This window comes from Suncus etruscus, chromosome 6 (assembly GCF_024139225.1).
Source record: "Suncus etruscus isolate mSunEtr1 chromosome 6, mSunEtr1.pri.cur, whole genome shotgun sequence".
In the NCBI taxonomy this organism is placed as follows: domain Eukaryota; kingdom Metazoa; phylum Chordata; class Mammalia; order Eulipotyphla; family Soricidae; genus Suncus; species Suncus etruscus.
Window position 1 is genome coordinate 119,081,244 of NC_064853.1, and position 20,449 is coordinate 119,101,692.

The window sequence follows — 20,449 nt, forward strand, 5'->3', positions numbered from 1 at the left end:
AATAATGGGGTTGAAGTGAGAGCACAGTGAGTAGGGCTTTTGCCTTGCATGTGATTGATCCTGGTTCGTTCCCCAGGCATCCTCTATGGTCCCTGAGCCTATCAGGAGTAATTTCTGAGAAAAGAGTCAGGATTAACCCCTGGTCGGATGTGGCACAAAAAAGCCAAAAACACACAAGAAAACAATGTGTCCATGTGTTCATAATTTCATAAGAAAATTTATTGTCTCCAGGATGCTGCGTATTGTCATGTGGTTGGTGTCACCTTCCTTTCTTTGCTGTAGAAATAGAAGCTGTGACCCGTTTAGCTGAGTGCTCTCCCCTTTGGCTGTGAGGGCACGGCTGGGATCTTTGGGGTTCTAATCTCTCTTGGCGCGTCTGCTTCCCATCCCTGTGGGTGCCGACCCAGAAGAATTGCATGCTCATATGGGAGGTCTATTTTTAATTCTTTAAGCAACACCATCTGTTCCCACCCCCCGCCCACCAACTATACAGTTGAATGTACCTCGCTAGTGTGGTATGAGAATTCTAATGTCTTCATGGCCTAGCACTTGCTCTTTTTCCATCTTTCTTTTTCTTTGCCTTTTTTTGTTTGTTTGTTTTGGTTTTGGGGCCACACCCAGCTTACTCCTGGCTGTGTGCTCCCAGATCACTCCTGGTGGGTCCCGGAGACCCTATGCTATGGGATGCCAGAGATCTAACCCGGGTTGTCTGCTTGCAAGGCAAAGACTCTATCCCCCCTATTATCCCTCAGCCCTTATTTTGTTTGATTGATTTGGTGGTGGTTGTTTTAAATTTTGGGATACACACATTAGACTCAGGGCTTACTCCTGTTTCTGTGCTCATGCTTGGCGGAGCTCAGAGGACCCTAGGCAGCACCTGGGATGGAACAGGGTTTCCAGATTTTTCCAAGCTTTCCTTATAATTTGGTGTTGAGTCCTACATGGACTCTCCAGATATATTCTGAATTTGTAGTCCTTGTCACATGAATGACTAGAAACAATGTCCCTTAATCACATGCGCTACACATCACTCTGTCCACTGTATTTTCATTGGCACTGGACAGTTAGTTGGTTGCAGGCCAGCTCTCTATTTTCTGTTGCCTGCACTTTTCTATATACTAGCCAAAGAAAACAGTGCCAAATCCAGTGTTGTTCGCCCCCACGCCCTGCCCCTGATATTTTCTGCTCTGCCTTGTTTTCTAGTTCTGGATTTTCTTAAAAGCAAAAGAAAGGGGTTAGAGAGACAGCACAGGAGGTAAGGGGCTTGCCTTGCATGCAGCTGACACAGGTTTAAATTCCAGCATCTCATAGGGTCCCATTAGTCCTTCCAGGAGTGGTCCTGAACACAGAGCCAGGAGTAACCCCTGAGAACCTCCCAGTGTTGGCCCAAAAACAAAAAGAAAAAATTGTATTACAGTTAGGGGCTGGAGAGATAGTACAGTGGGCACTTTCCTTGTATGTGGTACATCCAGGTTCAATTTCTGGCACCCCATGGTACCCTGAGCTCTGTCAGAAAAAATCCAGGAATTAAAACCAGAACTAATCCCTGAACAACCAGGTGTTGACTAAAACCAAAACCAAAAAAAAAAAAAATTAATTAACTAAAGAAAAAAATTTCCCCTGGGGCCAGAGGCAAGTACACCATCTAATGCTTGCATACATCTGACCTATGTACTATCCCTGGCATACTATAGGGTCTCTCAACCCCATCAAGAGTGAACCCTTGGGCTGGAGAGATAGCATGGAGATAGGGTGTTTGCCTTGCCTGCAGAAGGACAATGGTTCGAATCCCGGCATCCCATATGGTCCCTTGAGCCTGCCAGGAGAATTTCTGAGCATAGACCCAGGAGTAACCCCTGAGCGCTGCCAGGTGTGACCCAAAAACCAAAAAAAAAAAGGGGGGGAGGTGTGACCCTTTAGTGCAGAGCCAAGAGTAAGCCCTGAAGGGCCAGAGTGATAACACAGCAGGTTGGGAATTTGCCTTGAATGCAGCCAACCAAGTTCAAATCCCAACATCCCATATGGTCCCCTGAGCCTGCCAGAAGTAATTTCTGAGCACAGAGTCAGGAGTAACCCCTTGAGCACCACTGGGTGCAACCCCACAATGAAACAAACAAAAGAGTAAGCCCTGAGCAAAAAATCTCTGTGGGGCTAGAGCTATAGTAAAGGTGGGAGGGTGCTTGCCTTGTACATAGCTGACCCGAGTTCAACCCCCAGCATCCCATTGGCCATAAGATCCCCTATCTTTTAGTTCAGAGCCAAGAGTAACCCCTGAGCGCCACAGGGTGTGGTCTCCCCAAAAAAGAGAAAAAAATCTCTGTGTGGGGACTTTGTGAGCATTAAGTGTGCATTCAGTCCCAAGTAGCATTATGCTACTTATTGAGTGTTTGGGGAGGATTTCAACCCTCTTCAAATTCAAGGGGCCTGGAAGAAAGCACAGGGGGCGGTCAATGCAGCTGGCTTCCAACCTGGCAGACAACTGGTCCTGAGTTAAAATCCCCAGAGCCCCATGTGCATCGTGGAAGCTCTGATTTTGGAACCCAGCATCCCCTCTCTCAACAAGTATGATCTCTGACATAAATAATACATAAATACAGTGATATGAGCCGAAAGAAATCCAAACTGAAGATGCTGCCTGAGCTGGGTGCTGTGCAATTCGCCGCCCACCCGAGCACAGCTCTAACTTTTGAGCGCGCGTTGGCACTACAGAACCTTGTGTTCGAGGTAATTTGGGAGAGTGAAGTCATCAAGTCGGTGTCCAGCATGGGGTGGGGGAGGACAATGATGTGGGAGGCAAGTGAGTGGGAGAACTTGGAGGAGAACAGGGTAGAAATCTAGTCCTCTCAGAAGGATGATGTGAGCTGGTTTTTTTCCTGGCCAACTGCAGATTGGGCTTAACTACTAGTCTTGAGACATGACACATACCCATGGCCTCTGGATGAACCCCAAAGGAGAAAATAAGTTCCGTTTACATGTGAGAAATTAATATGACAGGTTGTAGTTTTCTTGGGTTTAGAGTAATGATTTCAGGCACATGCAACCTTTTTTTCTGGGGGGAATGTGTTGGGCCACACCTGGCATCGCTCAGAGGTTACTCCTGCTTCTGCACTCTTGGCAGTCTCAGGGAGACCAAAGGGGATGCCAGGGATCAAACCCAAGTCAGATGTGTGCAAGGCAAATGCCCTCCCCTCTATGCTCTAACTCCAACCCTGTGCAGCCATTTTTTGTTTGTGTGTTTGTTTTTTTGGGCCACACCTGGCGACGCTCAGGGTTTACTCCTGGCTATGTGCTCAGAAATCGCTCCTGACTTGGGGGACCATATGGGACACCAGAGGATTGAACCGCAATCTGTCCTAGGTTAGCACCCACAAGGCAGATGCCTTACCGCCTCTCGCCACCACTCCAGCCCTGTGCAGCCATTTTTTAAGGGAAGATCTGGGACAAAGTCAGCAGTGCTTAGGGCTTACTCTTGGCTCTGTGCTCAGGGATCACTCCCAGCTGTGCTCACGGCAACCATACTGGGTGCAGGAGATCAAACCTGGTTCATTGCATGCAAAGCAGGGGCCCACCTGCAGTCTTAGGAAAATGTTCTGGAAGCAATTTCTCAAGCAACTTGCCTGAAGCACATAGAACAGAGCTGTAACAACCCCTGGGGGCTCAGTTCCAGTGTCTATCCACCATCTATCATATGACCAAGTGGTTTATAGCTGGACTGCTCCATGGGCTCCCTGGTTCATGACAGAATTACAAAAACCCTTGTAAATTGTGCAGACTAAAAAAAAAAAAAATCACATACACTCTTGTAAATAGCACACTCCTTACCAGACTGTCTCTGTGGAAAATTCAAAAGCATTTCGTTTTAGAATTGACTCCATGACACTCGAGCAACTCCTGAGAATTCCAAGGGTGATTGGAGGCATCTTTTATTTTTGTTTTTATTTTGGGTCACACGTTGCAGTGTTCAGGAGTTACTCCTGGCTCTGCACTCAGGAGTTAATCCTGGCAGTGCTTGGCGGAGGACATATGGGGTGCCCAGTCGGCCAATTGCAAGGCAAGCACCCTATCCTCTGTACTATGGCCCCAGCATCTTTTGCTCTAAAGAGTTGACACTGAGGGGCTGGAGAGATTGCACAGCAGTAGGGCATTTGCCTTGCACACAGCTGATTCAGGACAAATGATAGTTCGAATCCTGGCATATGGTCCCCCGAGCCTGCCAGGAACGATTTCTGAGCACAGAGCCAGGAGTAACCCCTGACCACCTCCACCTGGTGTAACCCCCCCCTCCCAAAAAAAAAGTTGACACTGGGTCCAGGGTTCCCAAACTATGGGTGTGTTTGTGTGTGTGTGTGTGTGTGTGTGTGTGTGTGTGTGTGTGTGTGTGTGTGTGAAGTTCCAGGTTCACCTTTCATGAAAGAGATGGGTTTGTCAACAAGAGAGGTGACATGCTCAAGAACACAGGGACTCATGTCCCTGCACTTCAGACCCGCCCTTGGCGACTCTGTGTCTGGAGACTTTCCCTGACGTGGGAGCAGCTCTGGGAAGCACTTCGAAGGGAGCCACTAACCATCTATGGCTCTTGGGCCATCGCTGAAGTGACAGCCCAAGTTTTTTTCTGGCTGGTGGCTGTGTGTGTTGGAAGGGGGTCAGGGGGGTGTCTTTATTTAACCCAGAGATGGTCCTACTGCCTCCTTATCAGGAAAAAGAAAAATGACTCATGGCTTCCTCCCTTCTATCCCCACCCCAAATCTGTCTTCTCAAAGAGAACTCACAGGAGGTGCCTCCCGAATTGCAGCCAAACTTGGAACAGCCTCCGCCAGGATTGCTCCAGCGCTTTTGCTTTGTTTGGCTTTTGTTTTTAGGTTACACCTGGTGGTACTCTGGGGTTACTCAGGAATCACTTTTGGCTGTGCTCGGAGGACCATATGAGATGCCAGAGATCCAACCTGGTGAGCCATGGGCAAGGCAAAAGGCCTACCTGCTGTATTATTTCTCTGGCTCATGCCAGTGCTTTTTAGGGAGCTCTGTGTCACCCACTTTGGAGGACAGTAATTGAGGACAGATCCTTCTTTGGATAGTGTCAGAGTTGAGTTTTGTTTTCCTGTGAAAATCTTTATTACTATCTTGTGTGACAAAATAGTATTTTATGCAAATATGTTACCTATGAACTTTGAACTTTGGCCATAAATACAAACTGGAAAAAGAATCTTTCTTTTTTTTTTTTCTTTCTTTCTTTCTTTTTTTTTTTTTTTGGTTTTTGGGCCACACCCGGCGGTGCTCAGGGGTTACTCCTGGCTGTCTGCTCAGAAGTAGCTCCTGGCAGGCACAGGGAACCGTATGGGACACCGGGATTTGAACCAACCACCTTAGGTCCTGGATCAGCTGCTTGCAAAGCAAACACCGCTGTGCTATCTCTCCGGGCCCTGGAAAAAGAATCTTAAGTGAAGATGAAAGAGAAAGGATAGATCAGGTTGTTTTCTTTTCTTTTCTTTCTTTCTTTTTTTTTTTTTTAATATTTTGTAAAAAATGGATTTACAGGAGGAAAAAATACTTTCACAATGTCAATGACTTTACATAATCCTTTGTGAAACAAGGATGCCTACCTCCACCAGAACCGAGTTTATTTTGTTTCAGTTTCCTTTTGTTTGGGTGGGGGCTGTTGGGGGGCACACTAGTGGTATCCACATGCCACGCTGAGGAATGGGGATCATGCAGTTCCCAGGATCAAATCCAGGGTTCTCACCTATAAAGCATGTACTCCCATCCGTTGAGCCTCTCTCTCCACCCTATTTTATTTAATAATAATAATAATAATAATAATAATAATTTTGGGTCCAAACCAGTGACTCTCAGGGGTTACTCCTGGCTATGTGCTCAGAAATCGTTTCTGGCTTGGGGGACCTTATAGGATGCAGAGGGATCGAACCGCTGTCCGTCCTGGGTGTGCTGCGTGCAAGGCAAACGCCCTACTGCTGTGCCATTGCTCCAGCCCCAAAGCCACTTGAGCCTCCTCCTTGACCAGTTGGGTTCAACTGTAGGTGTCCAGCTACAAATGCAGAGAAATACTGAGAGATGGGGCCGGGCGGTGGCGCTAGAGGTAAGGTGCCTGCCTTGCCAGCGCTAGCCTTGGACGGACCGCAGTTCGATCCCCCGGTGTCCCATATGGTCCCCCAAGCCAGGAGCGACTTCTGAGCGCATAGCCAGGAGTAACCCCTGAGCATCACTGGGTGTGGCCCAAAAACCAAAAAAAAAAAACAAAGAAATACTGAGAGATACACATGGGCAGCAAGTGTGTGTGGCTGGAAGCATGAATATTCTGTGTACATGGGGAGTGGTGAGAGGAAAGGGTGGTATGAGTAAGAGAGAGAGAGGACTCATTTCTTCTATACTCCAGTGGTAGACTAAATTGAATAGTGGTTTTTTGTTTGTTTGTTTGTTTGTTTGGTTGATTCTTGGGTCATACCCAGCAGTGTTTACACTCCTGGTGGTGCTCGGAAGCCAAATGAGATGCTGGGGATTGAACCTGGTAGGTTGCATGGAACACAAGCACCTTACTGCTCGATTTCTAAATGTTTAGAATCCAGTTCTTCATCGCCTTTGAATGCATTTCAGAAGGATCTTTTTTAAGGGGTGGTGGTGGTGGTGATGGAAAGAGACAAGCGGAGAAAATCCACCAGCTCCTCCAGGAAAACTCCACACAGCCCATTGGCCCACTGGGTTTTGAGGGATGGATAGGAGTTTGTTAGTTTGTGGCCTCAAACTAGCTTTCTCCTGCTGCATCGAGAGCGGGAGGCAAAATGCAAAGGATGTGAGTCCCAATGTCACTTGCAAGGAAGAGGTTTTTCATCTCGTTTCTCATGGAGTCCTGGTGCCTGTTAGAAATGGGAAATGTATTCAGATTTATGCTAATTGCACACCCGGAGTCCAGAATAGCAGAAGTCGTAGGCAGATGCTGCAGAGTTGATGTTTTGTGGGAGCTGCTCGCAGCGAGCACGTCTGTGGCTCCCCAAGAGGTCCAGGCCAGGGACCACTGAGGGACAGCCACCTGCTGTCCCTGGCAGCATCGCCAACTCCCAATCACTTGAATGGATGGACTCCACAGCTGGTGCCCCTGAAGGCTGGTGGCCTTGGAAAACTCCTTTCTCCTCTCTGATCCTCATTTTCCAAAATCCAAAATCACTCTTCATATGTTTGCTGGGGGAGGGGGCCTTGAAATGCCCAAGGATTCATTTCCCTTCTTGTAGAACACTGTGCTTAGCACGCAGGCCAGAGAACCCCCACTGCAGGGCTGCGGAGCATTGCATAGAGGCTTCTAACTTTCTCTCAGCTCTTGTCCAGTCCAGGGAAGCTAGCTCAACACTGTTCTGGCAGTTTCCACAAGGTCCAGAACTCGGCCTTCATTTCTGGGAAGGTTGATGAGAAGGATGTTGTCTGGGTGGGAACAGTAAGTGTGAAATCCTTGAGCATGTGGCCGGAGTGATAGCACAGCGGGGAGGGTGCTTGCCTTGCATGTGGCTGACCCCAGTTCTATCCCTGACACCTATGGTCCCCCCAAACCCTACCAGGAGTGACTCCTGAGTTCAGTGCCAGGAGTGAGCCCTGAGCATCGCTGGCTGTGGTCACAATACAAAACAAAAACAACCACAAAATTCTCTTAGCGCCTTGCATGGTGACTCGACTCGGCATTAGCATTCCTGCTTTACAGATATGAAACCGAGAGTTTAATTCCTGGCACATGCCTGGATGTCATGGCGCCAACTCTGGGTTGGCGGCCCAACATGTCAGGAAAACCAAACTACAAATTGTGGTGCTTTGGGGCAAATCGTAAGCGCTCCTTCTCTGTGCCCGGAGCAATAGGTACTGTACTCCTTGGTTCTGCTTGGCTGCAGAATACTGGCACATGGCTATTTGTTTCAGAGACACTCACATGGATTTGGCCACATACTCTCTTTTCGGAAAAAGAAAACCCAGAGCTCTCCCCTAATCTGCGTGTCATCTGCAAACCAACAGAAAGCGCCCCCTGATGGCTCCTGGGGGTATTACCGCCCCCAGGTTCTTCCACGTCCCCTAGTGGCTACATTTCTTCCCTTCCTGATTTGAGTCCTGAGGGCCTTAAGGCCCATCCATGTGTGGGGGTGCGAGGGGGTGGTGGGAGGCCACCCTGCATTTCTCCCAGGCACAGAGAAATGTAGAGACCCGATTCCTTGCATTTGGGAGCTGTTTGGCGGGGGTTCTCTGGCAATGCTGCTCTGGGAGATTAATGAAGATTTCAGGTGTGCACGGGGGATCCTGGATTTCTGCTTTTTGTTCTTCTAGTGGACTGGAGGACAGAACCCCCACCACCCACCACCACCACTATCTTGACTGGCCCAGAAGGGGGCTTAAGGGAGACTCTCCTGCCACCCTCTGCTCTTCAGGCCTGCCCTCTTTTCATGCAGCATGATCTCACCCCAGCGGTGCAGCTCTTTACAGAAGAAAGTGACCCCTGGGGCCCCGAGAGATAGCACAGCGGCGTTTGCCTTGCAAGCAGCCGATCCAGGACCAAAGGTAGTTGGTTCGAATTCCGGTGTCCCATATGGTTCCCCGGGCCTGCCAGGAGCTATTTCTGAGCAGACAGCCAGGAGTAACCTCTGAGCACCGCCGGGTGTGACCCAAAAACCAAAAAGAAAGAAAGAAAGAAAGAAAGAAAGAAAGAAAGAAAGAAAGAAAGAAAGAAAGAAAGAAAGAAAGAAAGAAAGAAAGAAAGAAAGAAAGAAAGAAAGAAAGAAAGAAAGAAAGAAAGAAAGAAAGAAAGAAAGAAAGAAAGAGGAAAGAAAGAAAGAAAGAAAGAAAGAAAGAGAAAGAAAGAAAGAAAGAAAGAAAGAAAGAAAGAAAGAAAGAAAGAAAGAAAGAAAGAAAGAAAGAAAGAAAGAAAGAAAGAAAGAAAGAAAAAAAGAAAGAAAGTGACCCCTGGAGTTCCCTCTGCCCATGTGGGTGGTTCTGGAAACCTGGATCCTGGACCAATAAACCGGGGTCTTGTGAGACATGCAGATTCCCCTATTCCTCCCCTAGATTAAACCCAGCCCCACGACTCAGAAACTTTTCTGGTGACACTGAGAAAAATAATATTTTTTTGTTTTTTTTTTTTTGAGCTGCACCCAATAGTACTCCTGGCTTTGTGCTCAGGGACCACTCCTGATGGTGCTTGGGGAACCTTCTAGGTGTTGGAAATTGAACCCAGGATGGCCACGTGCAAGATAAACAAACACCCTATAAGGGCAAGAGCCATAGCACAGTGGTTAAGGCATTTTCCTTGCACATGGCTGACCCATGTTTGATCCCCTGCATCCAGTACAATCCTCTGAGCTTGTCACAAGTGATTTCTGAGCACAGAGCCAGGAGTAACCACTGAGTGCTGCCAGTGTAATCCAAAAACAACAACAATGAGAGAAAGAAACACCCAACACAGAAAGGAAAGGAGAAATACTCAATACACAGAAACACCCCAAACAAAGAGAGAAACATCAAACGGAGAGAGAAAGAGAGAAACATCCAACAGAGGGAGGAAGGGAAGGAGGGAGAGAGAGAGAGAGAGAGAGAGAGAGAGAGAGAGAGAGAGAGAGAGAGAGAGAGAGAGAGAGAGAGAGAGAGAGAGAGAGAGAGAGAGAGCGCCAACAGGTTGTTGTACTCTGAGCCTAACAGGTTATACTCTGGCTCAAAGTTCATACTTAACACACTCCCTGCTTTGGGTGGTGGTCTTGAACTTGTGTCCCCAGCTCCTCAAGCATTGCACCCAACCTCTTCCCTCAGCAGCTAGTGGATCTGGGATTGACTGTGCAAGCATGCACAGTCGCAGTCTAGTACCATTGGTAGGATGTGTTGGGAGCAATCTAGCCTTAGATGTTGGTCATTGCTGTTGAAGGTTGCATGTCCCAGTCTCACGTGGGACATTCTCTGCTTCCTTCTGCTCTGTCTGCTTCTGCTGCTTGGATCTTGGGGCCATTTGTATGGCCTGGCCTTAAGCCAAATGTGGCTTTATTGCCCGAGTCTGGTACTTCAGCAAGCAATTGGGATGATTCTGTGAACCATTATACAATTTTTAACTCTTTATGGAGCTTTTAGTCTACCTACACCCCCCCCCCCCCAAAAAAAAACCCTATAGTATATAATTTTAAGTGTTACTGGGAGTTGAGATAGTACAGATATCTTGTAAGAGGCACTTTTGACCTAGATTTGATTCTCAGCACTCCATATGGGAGAGCACTCTTCTAAGCACTGCCAGGAGAGTCCCCTGAGCTTGGAGCCAGGAATAACTCCTGAGCATCACTGGGTGTGGCCAAGAAAAATTTCAGAAGGTGTTATTGGTGGGGGACTTGTCTTTAGAGTCATGTTCTCCTTTGAACAAGTATCTGGCTTGCTTGTCCTGATATTTCTTTCTTGCTTATTTTCACTTTGGAGGAGCCTGTGTTCTCTTGAGCATATGCTTTCTCTCTTTCTCTCCCTTGCATCTTTCTAAATAAAAGCTATCTTGCGGGACTGAAGAGATAGGACAGCAGGTTTTTATGTAACCCCTGAGCATCACCGAGTGTGGCCCAAACCCTAAACAAACAAAACTATCTTGCTTCACAGAAAAACAAAAAGTGTTATTGGGGGACACGTACATTTAGGCCACACCAGCAGTGCTCAAGAATGATTCCTGGCTCTGTGCTCAGGGATCATTCCTTGCAAATTCAGAATCTCTGTGTGGTGCAAGGATAGCTGCACATTGCTAAACATTGTCCATTAAAAAAATTTTTTTTTGCTTTGGTTTTGGGCCACCCCTGGCAGAACTCAGGTCTTACTCCTGGTTCTGCACTCAGGAATCACTCCTGGTCGGCCTGGTGAGTTCATATGGAGGACCATATGTGGGACCATATGGTGGTAGAACCTGAGTTGGCCACATGCAAGGCAAATGCTCCCTCCACTGTATTAGGACTGGCTGCAGTGTATATAAGTCTTAGGTCTGGGGATACATTTGGCTTGGTGCTTAAGGGTCACTGCCAGCTCATGTGCTGGGGTCATGCAGTGCTGGGGATTGAACCTGGAGCTCCTGCATGCAAAGCCTACGCCCTGACCTTTTTCTGATTGGGTATATGTGTGTGTGAGAAAGAGAGAAATGCCACACCTAGCAGTACTCAAAAGCTAGTCTTAGCTCTGGGCTCAGGGATGGTGGCTCCAGGAGGTGCTAAGGGATCATGAAGAGCTGGGGAGCTAACTGGGCCTCCTTCACGCAGTCTGTGCCCTTGTCCGTTGAGTAAATAATAATCTCCCTAATTTTCTAAGTAAATAATACAGAATTAGAAAAAGTGAGAGAGAGCCAAGAAGAAGGAGGAGGAGGAGGAGGAGGAGGAGGAGGAAAAGAAGAGGAAGGGAGGAGGAGGAAGAAGGGGAGGAGGAGAAGGAGGAATCCAAGGAGGAGGAGAGAGGAGGGGAGGAAGAGGAGGTGGAGGGTGAGTGGGCAGCGCAGCTGCTGGTTCTGCTAAACCAGAAAAAAACAAAAACTGGAGCCAGGAAGGAGGAGGGGCTTCAGATCGTGCTTCTGGGGCTGGTGGTGGCTGTGGAGGGGATGTGGCCCAGATGAGGTTGCAGGCCAGGGACTGGGAGTGTCAGTTAGAGACCCAACAGCTGGAATCTGCTGGAGCAGGTGGCAGGGGGCGTCGCTGTCGAAGAGATCCGAAGTACAAGGAGCTGTAGACAGAGTGCAGTAGCATAATGTGAGGAAGTCAGATAGGCAAAGGATTGTTTTCATGGGAGCAGCTCTGAAGGCTGGGTAGAAGTTATCTTTGAGGGGGGCACACTCAACAGTGCTCCCGGCTTACTCCTGGCTCAGGAATCGCTCTAGGGTTCAAACTAGGTCGCTGCGTGCAAGGCAAGTGCCCTACCCATTTCATTGTATTATCACTCCAGCCCCCTGGAGGTTATCTTGGTAGGGGTCATTTTCTTTAAAAATTTAATTACGTTATATTGGTTTACTGGACTGTTTTAATACTACAGTTTCACAGCTCATTAAAACGTACAGTCCTTCCTTCCTCCCTCCCTCTCTTCTTTCCTCCCTCCCTCCCTCCTTCCCTCCCTCCCTCCCTTCCTCCCTTCCTCCCTTCCTCCCTTCCTTCCTTCCTTCCTTCCTTCCTTCCTTCCTTCCTTCCTCCCTTCCTTCCTCCCTCTCTTCTTTCCTCCCTCCTTCCCTCCCTCCCTCCCTCCCTCCCTCTCTCCCTTCCTTCCTTCCTTCCTTCCTTCCTTCCTTCCTTCCTTCCTTCCTTCCTTCCTTCCTTCCTTCCTTCCTTCCTTCCTTCCTTCCTTCCTTCCTTCCTTCCTTCCTTCCTTCCTTCCCTCCCTCCCTCCCCAGAAGTGCTCAGGGCTTACTTCTGACTACATTAGGAACAGGGGACCATATGGAGTGCCAGGAATAGACCCTCAAATGCAAGGCATGCACCCTACCCTCCTTTCTTTTCTTGTTCCTAGTATTTTTATTTTATTTATTTTTGGTTTCTGTTTTGGGAACACACCTGGAAGTGCTCAGGGATTACTCCTGTGTTCAGGAATCACTTCTGGTACAGTTGGAAGAACATAGGGCACGATGGTTATCAAGCCCCAGTTGGCCACATGCAAGGTAAATGCCCTACTCACTGTCCTATTTATTGCGCCAAACCCCTGCTCATAGTATTTTTTTTTGTTTGTTTTTGTTTTTGGGCCACACCCTGTGACGCTCAGGGGTTACTCCTGGCTATGCACTCAGAAGTTGCTCCTGGCTTCTGGACCATATGGGACGCCGGGGGATCGAACCGCGGTCCGTCCTAGGCTAGCACAGGCAAGGCAGGCACCTTACCTCCAGCGCCACCGCCCGGCCCCCTGCTCATAGTATTTTTGATGGAAAGGGCCTTGGAGACAATCACTGCCTTTGGGAGCGATGACCCTAACTCCAAGATCAACCTGAGCTGGCTGGACCCTGAAGGAGATAAGGAACAGTGAGGCACCTGATTTGGATATGCCTCACATCCCAGGACTCCATAGTTACAGGACTCTCCCAAAATGTCAATCAAAGGTACTATTTACGTGCTAGGCCTGTTTTTCTCTGAAGTTTCTGCAAATTGGACCGAATGTGCTAAATGCATAATGAATCTGCTAAACTCTTAATGCACTCGCCGTACTTATTGATTTTCTCGTTGATTACATATAATTTGCTGAACTGATTTGGCTGTGTGACTGGAAAGGCATTTGGAAAAAGATCTCTGTAATTTGCCATTCAATTCTCCCTCTCAACGCCCTCCCGCCCTTCCACCAGGAACTTGAAAATGAACACTGAATGATGCATTCAAAAAAATTCTCAGGGTGCTTATCCAGATTATCTTCAATGAAAAGCACAGTATTCGGAGCCGGGTATCAAATTCATGACCTGGTGAGGTCTGAGATTTCCCAACAGGCCCCAGGCATCTCTTCTTCCTCAGGTCTGTCCCCAGTCTCTATCAGGAGGGTAGGAGATGCTCCAGGGAAGAATGCACATGGCACCTAAAGTTGTCCCAGCAGACATCGCTAATCGAGCTCTGTATGCTCTCATACCCCCTGGTAGACATTACTAATCAAGTCTGAGTTTGCCCACTCCTATGACAGACATTGCTAATCAAGATCTGGATTCTTTCCCACTCTTTTGGCAGACATAGTTGATCAAATTCTGGAACTAGCTCCCCCACTTTCATTTCTTACTCTGTGTTCAAGGAAACCAAGAGGGGAGATTGGGGAGGCTTGATGTGTGTGATATGACTGTACACACCCCACTCTTGGGAAACCACTAAGCACAACCCTAGTTTGGGGATCAGATGTGTGCAAATACCTACAGTAATTTAGGGAAAGTCACAGATATCTCATCTGATAACTTGATTTGTTACTTGAGCCACATCTGGAAGTACTTAGGGCTTACTCCTGCTCTGTGCTTAGGGATCACTCCTTGTGAGGTTTAGAGTACCATATATGGATCAAACCAGGGTCAGCTATGTGCAAGATGAATACCTTAGCCCCTGTAATATCTCTCTGGTCTGGCTCTGATAAGTGTTTGCAGCAAACCTACCTTTCCCCTGAAGAAGAGCACACTATAATTGGTTCCCTCCAGGAATCAGGGTTCATAGGGAAGAAAGAAGGCAATACAAAGGAGGTGCTCTCTGTCTTAGTTTCCCTGTCCCATTGAAATTTTTGATTTTCCCTTTCCCAACACTGACTTTTCTACAATTTTTTAAATCCATTTTTGGCTTCTTAATTTGAAAAAATTCCTTCTGAGATTTTTTTGTTTTTGTTTTTGTTTTGGGGCCACACCCAGCGACTCTCTGGGATTACTCCTGGTTCTGTGCTCAGAAATTACTCCTGGCAGGTCGGGAGACCATATGGGATGCCAGAATTCAAACCCAAGTTTGTCCTGGGTCGGCCATGCACAAGGCAAATGCCCTACTGCTGTGCTATCTCTCTGCCTCCCCTTCTGAAATATTTTAAGGGGTAAATTAATCATCCATAGTTCACCCCCATCTCCTGAAGATAACTGTTCTCCTTCCCCCCTTACAATTTCCTTCTGTCATATTTTTCTGGATAGAAGGTTTTGTGGTGGCTGCCATTGTAATCATCTTATAATTTCAATTTTGTCTCCTCTTCCCCTCTTGGTTATTACTAGATCTCCCTAAATAGAATTTTAATGACCGTAATATATTTCCTCCTGTGTCTGCAATTGGTTTACTTAATCATTTTCTATTTTGGAATGTGAAGTAGTTTCCAAGTTTTCACTGGCATGGCAAATGGGGATGAAAGATTTCCTGTACATTCATATTCTGATACCCTCAGTGGAGAATAATCTTGACAAATATTGGAGCCAACATCAAGGCATTACCAGGTGGGATGGGGGTGCCAATATCTTTGGCACAGTGATTTTGACACTTGGAAAGCATAAGAACTTTTCAGTTTCTCTCTCTCTCTTCTCTCTCTCTCTCTCTCTCTCTCTCTCTCTCTTTCTCTCTCTCTCTCTCTCTCTCTCTCTCTCTCTCTCTCTCTCTCTCTCTCTCTCCCTCCCTCCCTCCCCCTCTCTCTATGTTTGGGCAATACCTGGTGGTATTGAGGGCTTTCTCCTGGCTCTGTGCTCAGGGATCACTCAGGAAGGGAACCTATGGGGTTCTGGTGATTGAATCTGAATCAATCATGAGCAAGGCAAACACTAGCCACTGTAGTATCTCTTCAGCCCCCAGGTAAGGCTACTTTTCTTGGTGGGGTTGATTGGGGCTCTTTGCTCAAGCAGAGCTCAGGGGATTTTATGGGACATTGGGGATAGAACCTGGGTCAACTGAGATCTTAGCAAGTGTCCCCACCTGCTGTATTCTCTCCAAAACCCACCTGACAGAACTTTGAACTTGTGGTGTTTTTCTGAACCCCAGAGAGTCTCAAAGAACCTATCTAATAGAGCTTGGATTGCTTGCTCGAGCCAGCCATCCTCCGGGTTCAGTTTACTTCCCTATAATTTCCAATCCTCTTTTCTCTCTAGACAACGGATGTTTCTTCTACATCAAGGATTCAGACACCGCTCTTTAATTGAACTCATCAGTTCTCAGGAATAAGAGTCTTGGGTTTGTTTATTGTAGTCTTTTGCTCCACACTCAGCAGAGTTCATGGCTTACTTTCAGAGGCACCCTAGCTGCTGTGCCATTTTTCTAACCCCTACTTCATATATTGTTTCATTTAAATCAGCATGGGGGGGACCGGAGAGATAGCACAGCAATAGGGCATTTGTCTTACACGCAGCTGATCAAGGATAGACGGTGGTTCGAATCCTGGCATCCCACATGGTCTCCCGTGTCTGCAAGGAGCGATTTCTGAGCGCAGCACCGGGTATGACCCAAAAACCAAAACCTAAAAAAAAAACCAAAACAAAAAAACAAAAAGAAAACCCAGCATGGGGTAAAGTGTGGGCTAGAATAAACATCAGATGGGGAAAAAGATAATCCTTTCAAAGGTAAGCTCCATTTTACCCTTAGAGTCCCTTCCATGGAAATCACTTCTTGTTTTGGGGTCATATTTGGAAGGAATGGGTTTGTTTTTGTTTGGGTTTTGTTTTGTTTTGTTTTGTTTTGTTTGTTGTGCTCAAGGGCTATTTCATCCTGATTGCTTACAGGTGAGTCCTGACAGTGCTCAGAGGACCAGATGGTGCCAGAGATCAAACCTGGGTCTCCTTCTCACAGATCCAACCCATTTTCTTCTGTCTACCTGGACCAACTCAGAATGCCTGTGCAATGATTTCATAGCACACATTTCGGGGTCTGAGCCATAGGGAGTGGGCAGGACATTGCCTTGCACAGTGTCAGTCTGAGTGCAATCCTGTGAAAATCATGCCAGCACAGGGCCCAAGCAGGAGACTAGGGGACCAACTGGGATGACCAAGGGATTATTGATCCTTCTCCTTGGTACTCTTCTTTCTCCTCCTTCCCCTGCTTCTTTCTCTTCTCTTCTTCCTCCTCTTCTGTCTCTACCTCCTTCTCTACCTTCTCTTTTTGTTTTTCAAGGCACACCCAGCAATGCTCCTGGGTCTGCACTCTGGAATCATTCCTGTTGGTGCTCAGGAAATCAGAAGGAAAGTTAGGGATCCACCTGGGTTGGCTGTGTGCAAGGCAAGCCCCCTACCAGCTCTGCTACTTCTCCAATCCCTGTGGCTTTTCCTTAGGGAGACATCCAGGCCCCTTCTGGATGTCCTGCACACTCCACTACTAAGTGAATCTATGGTACCGATAAATTTGCATATATGCAAATATGAATTTGTAAAATGACCAATCAGGTTGTATTTGTAAATAAGGACCAGTCAGAGGCCTTGTTTAAGGTGGGCCCTCTCTCCTCATTATTAGCACACAGGGCAGTTCTGGGCACTTCCAGAGGTGGAGCAGCTCTCGGTATTGCTGGGTGGCAATGTGAGAATTTCTAGAAACCTGCAAACAGGAAAGTCTTAGGGCTCACTCACCAAATTCTCTTTCTTGTGTTGGGCGTATTTATGAGAAAGGCAGTATTAATGCCCCAAATTACCAAAAAAAGTTTTTTTTTTTTTTTTTTTTTTATTTCAGGGCTATACTTGGTAGTGCTAGGTCTTACTCCTGGCACTACACTCAGGAATCACTCCTGGCTGACTTGGGGGACCCTATAGAGTGATGGGAATAAACACAGTTAATTGATTGGATGCATTCAAAGCAAGCACTCTATTACTGCTCTGGACAAAGAAGGATATTTTATCAAGGGGTATGTGTGGGGGTGGGGAGATCTATCCATTTGGAAGGCAGATATTGGATAACTTAACCTCTCTTGTTCCCTGGAAACTACGGTGAATTACTATATATGAATAGAAATGTAAAAAAAAATTAGACATTTGGGGCCAAAGAGATAGCACAGCGGTAAGGCGTTTGCCTTAGGCGCAGAAGGACAGCGGTTCAAATTCCGGCATCCCATATGGTCCTCCGAGCCTGCCAGGAGAAATTTCTGAGCATAAAAGCCAGGAGTAACCCCTGAGCCCTGAGTGCTGCCGGGTGTGACCCAAAAACAAAACAAACAAACAAAAAAAAATCAGACATTTAAGATGAGTGACCCTTGTTTTTTTATTTGTGTGTTTTTTTTTGGGGGGGGGGGTGATGGGAGGGGAGCTGGGACCACACCTCGAAATGCACAGGGAATACTCCTAGCTCTGCACTCAGGAAACGCTCTTAGCAGTGCTCAGGGGACTGACTATATGGAATGCCTGAGATCAAACCCAGGTCAGTGCTTGCAAGACAAGTGCCTTACCTGAGGGACTACTAATACTCTGGCTCCTGTTTTTGTTTTTCTTTAAACTCTGGTGGTGCTCAGGGCTTACTCCTGGCTCTGTGCTTAGGGATTTCTCCTGGAACCCTATGGGATGTCAGAGATAGAATCCTGGTTCAAGATGTGTGCCACAAGCACCCCACCTGCAGTACTATTTCTCTCGACCCATGAATAATTCATTAAGCAAAATCTCGGAGTCAAAAAAAATTTTTTTAACTTTAAAAAGATATACCACTGAAGGCTTATAGCAAGTTCCATGCTTTTAAAATTGTAATATACTACCAATTCCTGATCCCTGTGGAACCTGCTAAAGGCAGATCTGACTTAGGATCTGTTTCTGTATTTCCAATAAGCTTCCTCCGATGCTGCCTGTAACCTAGACTTTTATTAGTGAAGCACGTTTACTCCAGCATATTGGAATATGCTTCTAAAGTCTGAGAAATACTGTAAGCCACGATTAGCAGTCATTTATCACTCTGGCTTTTTAAATTTTATTTTTGAAGTTTTGGGCCTCACCCAGCAGTGCTCAGGGACCACAAATCAAACCAGCAATTAAATGAGTGCAAGGCTAGTGCTTTAGTTTATGCCCCATCTCTCTGGCTCCATCACTCTGATTTATGATTTATGAAATCCTTCATAAAATCAGATTTCTTGGTTGAGAATAGTCTGAAGGACCAGAGAGATAGCACAGCGGGTAGGGTGTTTGCCTTGCACACAGCCGACCCAGAAGCCTGCCAGAAACAAATTCTGAACTCAGAGCCTGGAGTAACCCCTGAGTGGTTGGGTATGGCCCCTAAATAAAACAAAACAAAACAAAACAGAACAGAACAGAACAGAACAGTCTGGAACAGATAGATTAGAAATGTTGGCCAAAACAAAATCATAATAATAGATAACCAAGGTTCAAGGTGGAAAAACAGAGCCAAATTGGGGGGGGGGGGTAGGGATTGAGGGAGGAGACACACCTGTATCTTATTCCTGGGTCTGTGCTCAGAGATCATTCCTGGTAGTACTTGAGAACTATAGGGAATGCCAAGAAATTAAACCAAGGTCAGCTCCATGCAAGGCACGAGCCCTCTCTGCCATACTCTCTCTGGCCCCCAGAAACTATCCTATTTGTCTTTTTTGAGTCACAGTGATCATTAGGGTTCAGGGCTAACTCCTGGCAGGCTTGGGAGGGCCATATGTAGTGCTGGGGCTCCGGCACAAGTCAGCCAAACTGCAAGGCAAGCACCCTACCCACTGTACTATCACTCCACCCCTCTCCCCCGGACAGCCCCCAGGGCAGTTCTGTGGATTTTTAGTAGCAATTACAATGTCTCATAGAGCAGGAATTTAAAAAAAAATTCCAAGTACTGAGTGGCCTGGAGCCCTGGGAGTGGGAGGGGGGGGCGGTGCCGCCCAACAGCACCCTTAGGGCCTTGGGGTGCCCGGGTTTGCTGGCGGCATGTGGCCCGCAGGGTCCCCCCAGGCTCTGGCTGGTGCCCTCAGCTACGCAGAGATCAGGCCAGACCCTCGGAAGAGATGAAGAAACGTTCTGAAACTGGTAGACAAAGGAAATTTAGCATTTCCTTCTGGAACCTTCATTTACAACTGGAAATGGGGAATGGACTGGCAGACCCGGCTCTGATCCTGCCCGGCTTGCCTTCCTTTCTTTCGGTCCTTCCACAATATGGACTGTGCGAAAAAGACAACTTTACTTATTGAACAGGCTGTGATTCAATGAGCTTGTAAATCCTGCCTCTCCCAAAGGATTTAACGTGGAAAGAATCAGTAACCAAGGTAACCTTGGGAAATTCTAAAACATTCACTTTTCATTGCTGGGATGGCCAGGAGAAACTGAGGCCACTGTGGAAGTCATAGACCAGATGTACTGAGGTATTAATTGTATTCACCATGGACTCTGCTGATGTTGAAAGAATGGAAGAAGCCAAAACTGAACTTTATAAAATAACCAGGATATCAGTAAATCAAGGAGTCCCTTTGCTTATAGTTGCTAATGAACAAGAGTTGAGGAACTCATGGTCTCTCACAGAAATTGAGAAATTGTCAACCATCCATGGCATTTACAGCCTACTTATGCAATCATAGGAGATGAACTAAAAAGGAAGGTCTTGAGAAATTGCATGATATGATAATGAAAAGAAGAAAAATGTGGTAACAAAAAAAGAAGAAAAGATGAATGGTGCAACTTTTTTTTTTAGGGGGGCACACCCAGTGATGCTCAGGGGTTACTCCTGGCTATGCACTCAGAAATCACTCCTGACTTGGGGGACCATATGGGACGCTGGGGGATCAAACCTCGGTCCGTCCTGGTTTAGCCACGTGCAAGGCAGACGCCCTACTGCTGCACCATCCCTCCCGCCTCAAATGGTGCAACTTTTGGTATTTGTGTGGATTGGGTTCTCTTTAGCCTGATTTTGACAAGTAGAAGAATGTCCACAACCTGGGTTGCCTGTCTGCTGCTCTGGATGCCATTAAAAGCTTTGTTTTGTAGAACAATTGGATGCCCAATTCCATTGCCTTGTGGAAGATGAGCAAAAGCCCTCCTTCTAGAAATGGTCTCTTCTGCCCAACCCACAAATCTTTGGGTACTACTATTTTGGGAAGCGGAATAAGACTAGTAAATTGA

General features: G+C 47.0%; 1 protein-coding gene and 1 pseudogene across 1 annotated transcript in view; both read left to right on the top strand.

Moving 5' to 3' along the window:
- Positions 1–20,449, top strand: part of KIAA1191 (KIAA1191 ortholog) — a 508,491-nt gene that overhangs the window by 392,831 nt on the left and 95,211 nt on the right. The window lies entirely within an intron of this gene.
- Positions 19,417–19,999, top strand: LOC126011993 (ADP-ribosylation factor-like protein 4A; annotated as a pseudogene).